The sequence below is a fragment of the Helianthus annuus genome, chromosome 1 (genome assembly GCF_002127325.2).
Source record: "Helianthus annuus cultivar XRQ/B chromosome 1, HanXRQr2.0-SUNRISE, whole genome shotgun sequence".
Taxonomy (NCBI): Eukaryota; Viridiplantae; Streptophyta; class Magnoliopsida; order Asterales; family Asteraceae; genus Helianthus; species Helianthus annuus.
Window position 1 is genome coordinate 3,317,336 of NC_035433.2, and position 10,410 is coordinate 3,327,745.

The window sequence follows — 10,410 nt, forward strand, 5'->3', positions numbered from 1 at the left end:
TATAGCCTCGACCTGTCGCGGGGCGCGAGAAACCCTAGTATCAGCTATAAATAGGACGTTCACTAAGCATTCAACATTACTCAATTTCTTTTCTTTCTCTCTCGATATACTGGTGTAATACTGCTATTATACCCGAAGTTCTAAACCTCTACCCGTAATCAGCGTGCTAACTCGAATCACTAGTACGGTACCCTGCCTGATCGATCTAAAACCAAACCAACAGATGTTTAAGTGCTGCATGAATAAATCTATACTTTGTCATCACATTGTGGGTTGGATCTCGTGATTATCGTTAAAGTTGAATTGATTTAATACACTAATGCGTGTGCATTGTGTGTTTAATTAGGAAACCTTAACTTAAACCATAAAGCCATTACTGAAACCCTAAATTTGCAATGTGAGTCATTCTCTTTTATCAAAATGCTTTCAAAACCCTAAATGTTTTCTAAGTGTATTTACAGTGATTAAGTCTTTGTATTCTTACTGAGATATTACCGCCAGTATCTGGGGTTTTGTATACACTACTTGATAAGCTTCACTAGTTGAGAGAATGATCAACAGTGATATGACCACAGTCACAGGAGTTGCCGAGTGACAAATACTTTTGGGTAATTGTAAGATATAAACAAATGTAAAAACTCTTAATACGGTAATCATAACAATTGTTTTTGTACAATTGAATGAACTCACCAGTATTTATTTTTCACTGATTAATTGTTTTTAAAACACGTTTCAGGTGATTTACCATGAAGAGAAGAAAAAGTTCCATGAAGCACTCAAGCTTAAATAAGTAGCTACGTAAAGCTGAATAAAACGTGTTTTGTAATCAAAAGTTTATCCCATGTAAAATTGTTTACGTAAATATGGGTTTTATCCCATAACTTATGAAATGAAAATTTGGTGTGTTGAAAACTCTGATATTTTTCTTGACACCCGGTCCTGATAAGTTTTCCGCTGTGATAATTTTAATAAACACGAGGACCAACACTGCCGTATCTGCTCACAGCTCCCGCCCAGGGTGGGGTCGGGGGTTATGACACCATTCCTAGCATCCTCATCTATCACTTGCTCCTCTTCAATCGAACGAACACGACCATCCAATTGATCGTACTGGTCATCAATCAATCCAACTCTACCCTGTAAAGTATCAAAACGGGTCTCGTTACGCGCACACCATGCCGCAAGCAATGGTATTGTTCACCCAACAGTCTTTCCTGTGAGGGGAAACACTCGTGATGTGGTGGATAACTCGCCAACCTCAAAAGCCGGAGGCACTCCCTCCTCGTCGGTCCACTCCTAAACTAGGTCTGCTAACCAACCCCATCATCTCACGACGTAGCTCCCCGTACCTTTGGCTGGACGCTCAACAAGTTTCCCAATGGGCTCTGATGGAGGACTCGAATCTCCCTCGGCCAACTTCCTCTTCTTCAGAGGCCTAACTGACTTGCGACTGGTAAAAACCACACGGGCACCTCTAGGGCGTAAGTAGGTGGGATGGAAAGACGAAAGTGGCTCGGTCTCCTTCGGCTCTACATCACTAGCAGTCTCAACCATCGGCTCTTTACCAGCACGAATCTCAACAACACGGGTCTCTACAGCGGGAGTCCTTACAGCAAGAGTCTCGGTGACAGGCTCTGTCTCGCTAGGGCCATCATCGTCAGACTCCTACAACCATCCATTCCCTTCCACTAGGGATGGAAATCGGTCGGGTATGGGTTGGGTATGGCTAATCCCATACCTACATATCGTAAAACGTTGTCCCATACCCGACCCATTACCCGTCAGGTATTTGGCGGGTATTACATGTCGGGTATTGGGTATACCTGTTGGAATTTTCATGTATATTGTTTTCTTACTTTCCTTTATAATTTTATGTTTTAAAAATCTATATAATATATTAAATTAAATTATGACAAATAACATACATATCATCATCATCACCATAATAATATTTGATATATTTAAAAATGTAAAAAATTATAATATTAGTCTCAAAAAAATATTTTGTGTTTCATAGCATATAAATATGAATTGTGTCATCAAAATATAAAACTACAATAATCAAAGAATACTACACTATAGTTAATGGAAAATAAGTACAAAACTTAAAAATTTTTGGGTAAACAGGTATACAATTTCAGGTAATCGGGTTGGGTATTATCTAATCCCATACCCGTCTCATGCTCGCGAAATATGTTTTTTTTCCATACCCATACCCGGCCCGTTACCCATTGGGTATCGGGTATACCCGTCGGGTCGGGTATTTTTACCATCACTACCTTCCAAAGGGGTGAGCACTCTCGCAAAACCGGAGAATGAAGGTGGAAGTGGAGACGTGGGTGAAGCGGAGGCGAACTCCATGTCGCTGTCGGAAGAAATCGTTATAGCGTGTGACTCGGATGACATCTTTAACATAACATTATCCAAACTAAATAAACAACCTCGCATAAAAGTAAACACGCATGCATATAACAAATAGACATCTCATAAATTAAACATGGCATACTTATTCGTTCACTAAGGGCTTCCTGTGTTCGGAAGCGCTTTCACGTAAACTCCTTTTGGGTTATAGTCTAGTCTTTTCTCTCATTTTTTTTGAAAAACTTATAGTTCACTATAACCATTCGCTTTGATACCAACTTCTGTCACACCCCGAAATGTCACAGCGGAAGGCGCGCATGGTGGTGACAGAGGTTGACAACCAATAATTATTTGGCAAAGATAGATAATTATAAATTGGACAGATAGTTTTAAAAGTTTTTACAATCATCCAAAATGACTTTTGCGTTATTATTGTCCATTTTCAAAAGTTGCCACCTAAGTACCTGAAAAATACGTTTAAAGTGTCAACACAAGGCTGGTGAGTCATAGGTTTAATTTACTTGTATCAACCTAATTTTTTTTTTCATTTTGAAAAACATGACAACCCTAGACCAACATGTAACATCGTAATTAGCTAGGAATACTAAAATAATGTTCACAACCAAGAGCCCATAATCAAAACGAAACATTCATTGTTTCCCTTATAAAATCCTTTCAACATATATTCCCCGTCCAAAAACTGGAGCGACCGGTTACGACCTTGGGCTTTGTCAAAACCCGATAGATCTTTCAATATATCTTATGTCCTCCCTCCAAGAGGTTAATGATTATAGCAGCAGGGAAAAATCCATGGATAATCCCTCGAAAGGGTAAATATTGGCCTTTACTCAAGGCCACCATTGGCTACATTCATTGCCGTCTATTAATCATGTCAACTCAAACTAAAACGTGTTTCTCCACCGACGAGGGACACTTTCAAACGCCCAATCACATTCGGGTGCGATTGAAAGTTTGAAACAAAAGCCCAATCAAGTAGGTATTCACCTAATAGTTCCCTATATATGAGGGACACTTTCAAATCAATTCCAAGTCTACTAACAAAGATGTTCACTCAACTTTAGACTCATGAAAACGTTTTATATGTTAACCCTTTATTTGGATGACCCGTTGGTGACTAGACACGTGGTTATGTTTCCTATCCTATTAGTGTTAAACAACACATCTTTCATACAAATTATCCTGTGATTCTTAATAACAATCACACAAACACACATATATTTACACACAAGGCTATCATAATAAATTATTTATAATTCACAAAGTACTTAAGAATCTTCATATCATATATCACATAATACTTCACCTTTTTCACCAAACATACCAAATCATACAAGTCCTACAAATTTACAACCAACCAATATGTATACTTATATTACATAAAACGTTTAAGACTTGCTTTTCTATAAGTATATTAGATCATTATAATTTTCGGCGAATCACTACTTAGCGTAGGTAAAATGTAATTTGGAAAAGTCTATAATTTTTATGTAAATAGGAAGTCTAGGAATTTTAATATATCAAAATAACCATTTTAATTACTAATACCACATAGTCATAACACAAAAACACATAGATTTCCATAGTAACACAACATGAATTATACGTCTTGTTATCTAATTTTTCTTGTATCAATTACCCTAATTTCATCATGTAAGACCAAAATACATCTAATATCATCATAATTCATGTTTTAGCACATTTTATCATTCAAATCAAGTTCATGTTATTTAATCAAACAATGCATAGTTATAGCAATTTCTAAGCATAGAATTAATGTTTTTGAATCCCAACACCACATAGAACACACCAAGCATGGCAACATCATTTTATACACCTTAAGACCTGTTTTATCATCATATCATACACCTAAATTTTCTGTTCTTAATTAGATTCATCATGCATGCCTCATTCATACTGAAAATTACGTTTTCCAGTCTTTTTAAGTCTAAAACAACCACATAAACAACCCTACCCATATTGATCACATCCAATACTTATCATGTGACTTTTATGCACAAAATAACATATTTTTATCACCATAATTTCAGTTCCACATAAATCACACATTTATCATGGTAAATATCACATTTACCCCATTTTAAGCATGTTTTACACAACTAACTACAAGCTTCCAAATCATGAGTATCATTTAGATAAACTAAGACCTGATTATTATGACCAAAATGCTACCATAATATCACCACATATTCAGATCACCAATAACTTTCACATGCATGGCACAATCTAGCTTTTATCTTGCATTTTCAACAATCACCAAGTATCCTACACCCTCCTAATTAGGGTTTTCCACCCACAATCATCATTTAGTATTTTAATACAATAAATACTACCTAAAACTCATATTATACATAAACCTAAAATATATCATGTTTCATGTGACATTTAACACATTTTAAGCACCATTTCCAACAGCATAAACACCCACACCCACCCTTATTACCCATGACCCACACACACACTTTAACCTTTAAAAACTCTTGTTTAAACCCTATGTTTACTGATTTCATTTGTTCAAAAAGAAAATCCCATTGTTTGGTGAAAAACTTCACTTTAAACAAGCTTAAAATCTCACAATTTCAAGATTCAAGAATGGGTTTACCTTGGATGCAAGTAGGGTTTTACAAAGATGATGATGGGATCTTGAAGATGAATACTCCTAAGAAATACTCCAATGGATGCTTCAATCTTCAATAAATTTCCCAAAACTCTTATGTTTGTGAAATGAAAGGTGAAATGTAGAGAGATTTTGAGAAGATGAAAATGAAAAGTGTGAAGGAATGGCTAGGGGGTGGGGACGGTTATAGGAGGGAGTGAAAGAGAGAGTGGGTCTTGGAAATGATAAATGGTAATGATGAGGAAGAGGTGTGTGAGTTTATGTAATTAGATGTATGGTGGTGTAAGAGATTTAATCATTTTTGGAGATTTAGAGATATTTCTTGGTGGGTGTGGCCCTATAGCCGAAAATTAAGGGGTTTGGGGAAGGTTATATATATATATATATATATATATATATAGAAACGGGATTAGGAGAAAACGCTCAAAAGTGTGAGAACGGTGAGAACGCATACTGGCCCAACACGTGTCACGCGACATAGAGAAGGGCAAAGGGGCTTTTTTGTCCTTTCATATTTCTTTTTTTAAACGCGTGTCACATCCCTTTCCATTTTTTGGCGCTTAATAAATACGCGGCGTTTTTATTGTTTTTAGATCAGGATCATAGTAATTTTTTTGGCGTTTTAAGTATGTTTTGGCGTTTTTATTGTTTTTAGATCAGGATGCATGCCTATAATGTAAAAAACATCAGTAATTTTCTTGATGTTTATTATATCAAGTAGGATACAGGTCTATAATGTGACAGACAATTATGGCGTTTTGAAAAGATAAATAAATTCAATTTTCCATGTAATGGTTTTTAATATAATAAATGTTTGGCAATAATGTTACCGTCTTTTCATTTTTCTGTTTAGCAATTACTGTTTCGTTTAATTTCATCTGTCAAGTAGTGTTGATTTTTCCAGTAATACTTTCTTTGGCGTTTTGGCATTTTTTATAGCAACATCATGCTTTGCTAGCATCCGTTCTCTCAGTTTTCACACTATCAGTCGTTTTAGTGTTTGTAGTTTTTGGCGTTTTATACTCAATTTCTTTTTATTAGTAGAGAATTAGATAATAAACAATAGAGAATTAGATAACAAACAATGGAAAATGAAAAAAAAAATTAAAAATTATAATCTAATTTCTCATCCAAATCTTCACTGTCATCAGCCTCTTCTACTTTAACCTTTTTGGCGTTTTGAACCTGTTTTTGAATACCTTATGTAGATCCTTATTTTCCTACATAACGCTCGTCTTTAGAAGATGCTAATTTTTTGTGGCATCCTTTATTGTGGGTTGATATATACTTGTTTGATGACATGTTGAAGACCAACGCCTACTCTAATGTATTGATCCCTTCATGCCATCAATATATCCATCAAGAACAAAGTGACATGATGACATATCAGTGTCATTAGTCTCTTTTTCTTGAATATTTGTCCATCTCATTCAGCAAAAACTTATAGAGATACTCACCATAGAGAAGAATCCATTCAGTGAAACTTCACTCAGAACAATACTCAATATAGAAAAAACGAGGTTCCGCATCTATGGCTTTTTTAACTATTTTTTTGGCGTTTTTAAATTGAATGGTTTCTAGGAAATATGGCGTTGTTTTTGGTTTGTGATCAGTTGATTGTGCAGAGATGTCTCTCTTATAGGATGTTTTTGGCACGTAGTTTAGGCGGGATTTTATTTATAATAAATGATATTAATAAAGTAGCCGTCTTTATTATAGTTTTGGGAGTTTTTGGCTTTTTACTACATTTATGGCATTTCACAAGCATTATGACTGTTTGGCGTTTTATTAATATAATGTATTTTTTATTCTAAGTTGAAAAATACATAACAAACAACAGAAAAAGAAAATTAAAAAAATAAAAATAGAAACAATTCATCTTCCAAATCTTCACTGTCATCAGTCTCTTTCTTCTTTGAAACATGTTCACTGGTGGTTTGGCTTTGTCATGCTTGTGTTTTTGTGGCCGTTTGGAAAGACAAAATGACATAAGCTTTTTGTTTGAATATGTATCTTCAAACAACTCATCAGTGTCATTCGTCTTTTCATGCCATTATAATATTCATCAATAACAAAACACAAAAAATGACATAAGTCTGACCCCAACAACTTTTTGTTTATGATTTGTCCATCTCATGCTGCAAAATGTCATTTATCCATCAATAACAGCACCTCAGGGAAGAATGCATTCTCCGTAACTTGGCGTAGAACAATATTAAATATACAATAATCGATATTTGCCATTTTTGGCGTTTTACTGAGGAAATAGTGTATCCGAAAGAAACGTCGATTTTTTGGAATCTTTGATGTTTGAGTGTTTTGGTGTTTTTTAAGATGATTGGTATATAGTAAAATATGGCGTTTTTTGAGTAGGTGTGTTTGATGTTTTGGGGATTTTGGCGTTTGTAAGATGAATGGTATATAGTAGAAATGTGTTTCGGGTTCTTGGGGGTGTGTTTTTTATGTCTGGGATATTTTTGTTTATAAAGGATGTGTTTTGGTCTGTAATGGCGTTTTGTTCATTAGTTGGCGTTTTGGTATAGAAGTGTAAAGACCTTTTTACCCTTAATGAAGTGCGTCCACTTAATAGAATTCGTGTTATTTACGAAAACACTCTAGTCCATAAATTGTTTTGATCTGACGATCCATAAGCGTTCTCACCGTTCTCACACTTTTTACTGTTTTCTCTAAATCCCGACCCTATATATATATATATATAGAGAGAGAGAGAGAAAGTGTAGAATACAACACCCCTAATCGTAAGTTATGTACGCGACAACTAGATGACGACGCATGTCATTCTTTTATTTTCATACCCAAGGGAAAATCAGACAATTACCTTCAACACCAGAGGATTACGAGTTCATTACACCACTATCTCGGTAATTTTCAATTGTATCAGTTTCAAATATTCAGAAATTTTAAAATTATCCATTGCGGTTAAAGCTCTGCAAGTAGGGTTTCAATTAATTTCGATTTTAGTGGATCCGCAGACCAGTTCAAGACGAAATACAGAAGATGTTGAAATGGGAGATGATCATGATTCGATTAAAGAAGTTCGAAATCTAAATTCAAACAATGTCGAAACAGGGGATCCGTCCAGCATGCGTCTTTTACATGTTTTATGTTTTCCAACATGCGTGATTATTTTTTCTATAATATGCGTGATTAGCAAAACACATTATTACTAGATTTATATAACATGCTTCATTACATAATTATAACATGCGTGATTAGCAAAACACACTTATACTAGATTTATATAACATGCTTCATTACATAATTATAACATGCTTCGTTACATAATTATAGCATGCGTGATTAGCAAAACACACTATTACTAGATTTATATAACATGTTTCATTACATAATTATAACATGTTTTATTACATGACTATAACATGCGTGATTAGTAAAACACATTATTACTAGATTCATATAACTTGCTTCATTACATAATTATTAACATGCTTCATTACATAACTATATAACATGCTTCATTACATAATTATAGAATATGCTTCATTACATAACTATATAACATGCTTCATTACATAATTATATAACATGCTTCATTACATTATTATATAACATGCTTCATTACATAATTATAGCATGCGTGATAAGCAAAACACATTATTACTGATTTATACATGCGTGATTAGAAAAACACATTATTACTAGATTTATATAACATGCTTCATTACATAATTATAACATGCGTGATTAGCTAAATATATTATCACTATATTTATATAACATGCTTAATTACATAATTATAACATGCGTGATTACAATGTCTACATGCAGTGCTGAAGTAGTATATGAGGTTCTATGGCAATGGAAAGTATGGCTTAATTGTTGTGTGTAGAATCGGAAGCGAGAAGAATGTGTGTTGAATCGAAAGCAATAAATGAGATATTTTAGGGCTAGAATTTCGCTCCAATTTGGTATGCAGTTTCTGAATCTCGTATGATAAATGAGAGAGTGAAATTGACAATTATGTCATTTTCTCCTAAATTTCTATTAGAATGCTTGCTTATTACGATCGTGCCACGTATAATCAAGTGAAGATTGTATCAGATCCTGTGGTTGTGGTTGTTGCGTACGCACCGTATGTTAACCGGCCTATATATTAATCAATACTTGCACAATTTATAAAAGTCTAGTTGTTTTTATACAAGTTTAACACCTTCTAATACTTGTTTATACCCCAAAAAAATTAGAATTATTATTTTCCCACTAAGTTTATCAAATTTTACTAACTAGAATAATATTTGGTGCTTAGTAGTACCTAGGATCTTTAAAAATCGTTAAAGATCTAAAACGCATGCGAATACCGGGCAGTTCCAAACAAAAACAATAAAGTAGGGTCTTTTTGTGCTTTCACCTAAGTTCCACTTATGACCTATTATTCCATATCAAACCAAACATATTGGACAATTCATGGACTTCTAAACACTAACCGAGTCGTCGCCAACGTTCGTTTTGGGTATAATATTGTTACACAATACAATAATTTTTCAAAATCCATTGCACTCTAGGGCTTTATTAACTTCAAATTGACTTTAATCACATATATATTAAGTCTAATTGTACCATCACGAAATAACGCATTTTAATTACAGTGCGGATAATGATCGGGAAAAATACGGGATGTCACATTCCAGTCCTCCCTCCCAAATTTTGATTCTAAAATATTTGGCAAATATTTGGCTCCTCGGCCCTAGGCCCTGGTTGCATAATTATCTTATCAGGCAAGAAACTGTTGATGCCAAAAATGGGGAGAAGCTTGAAAACCCAGATATGATAGCCATAGGAGCTGCAACTGCCAGGAAAAGGCGGAACTAGTGTTATGGGAGCCGTAGCACGGGATACTGTAGGTCCGTGTTTCGGGATCCAATCCGTGATTTTCATGTTCATGTTCAAAGATGGAAGAGATAAGAGATGATAAACAAACAACTTTTGTATTAATCCGGTAGTAAACATTACAAGTCGGCCCGATTACATGGAAACCGAACTAATACCAAAGAAGTATACATCCAGGGAGAAATCAAGTGGTGATTTCTCCCGGTGAGGACTCAAACCTCCTATCACTCTCTAGCACACACTTGTGCTCTCACTCTTGTGTTTTACAAGACAAGGTGTTGGTATTTATACCAAACACAGGTTGCACAGTCGAAGGATAACACTGACTGGTCGATAGATCATCTGTCGACCATCCAGCTTTCGAAAGATACACACATGCCTCGAAGGATACCATATCCTTCGAGGTCCATCTTCAACCTTCGATGGATATCTTTCGAGCTCATCGAAGGATATCAACAATCCTTCGATGCCCTATCCTTCGACACCAACACAAGCAACCATAACTTGTCTAGCAAACACACACA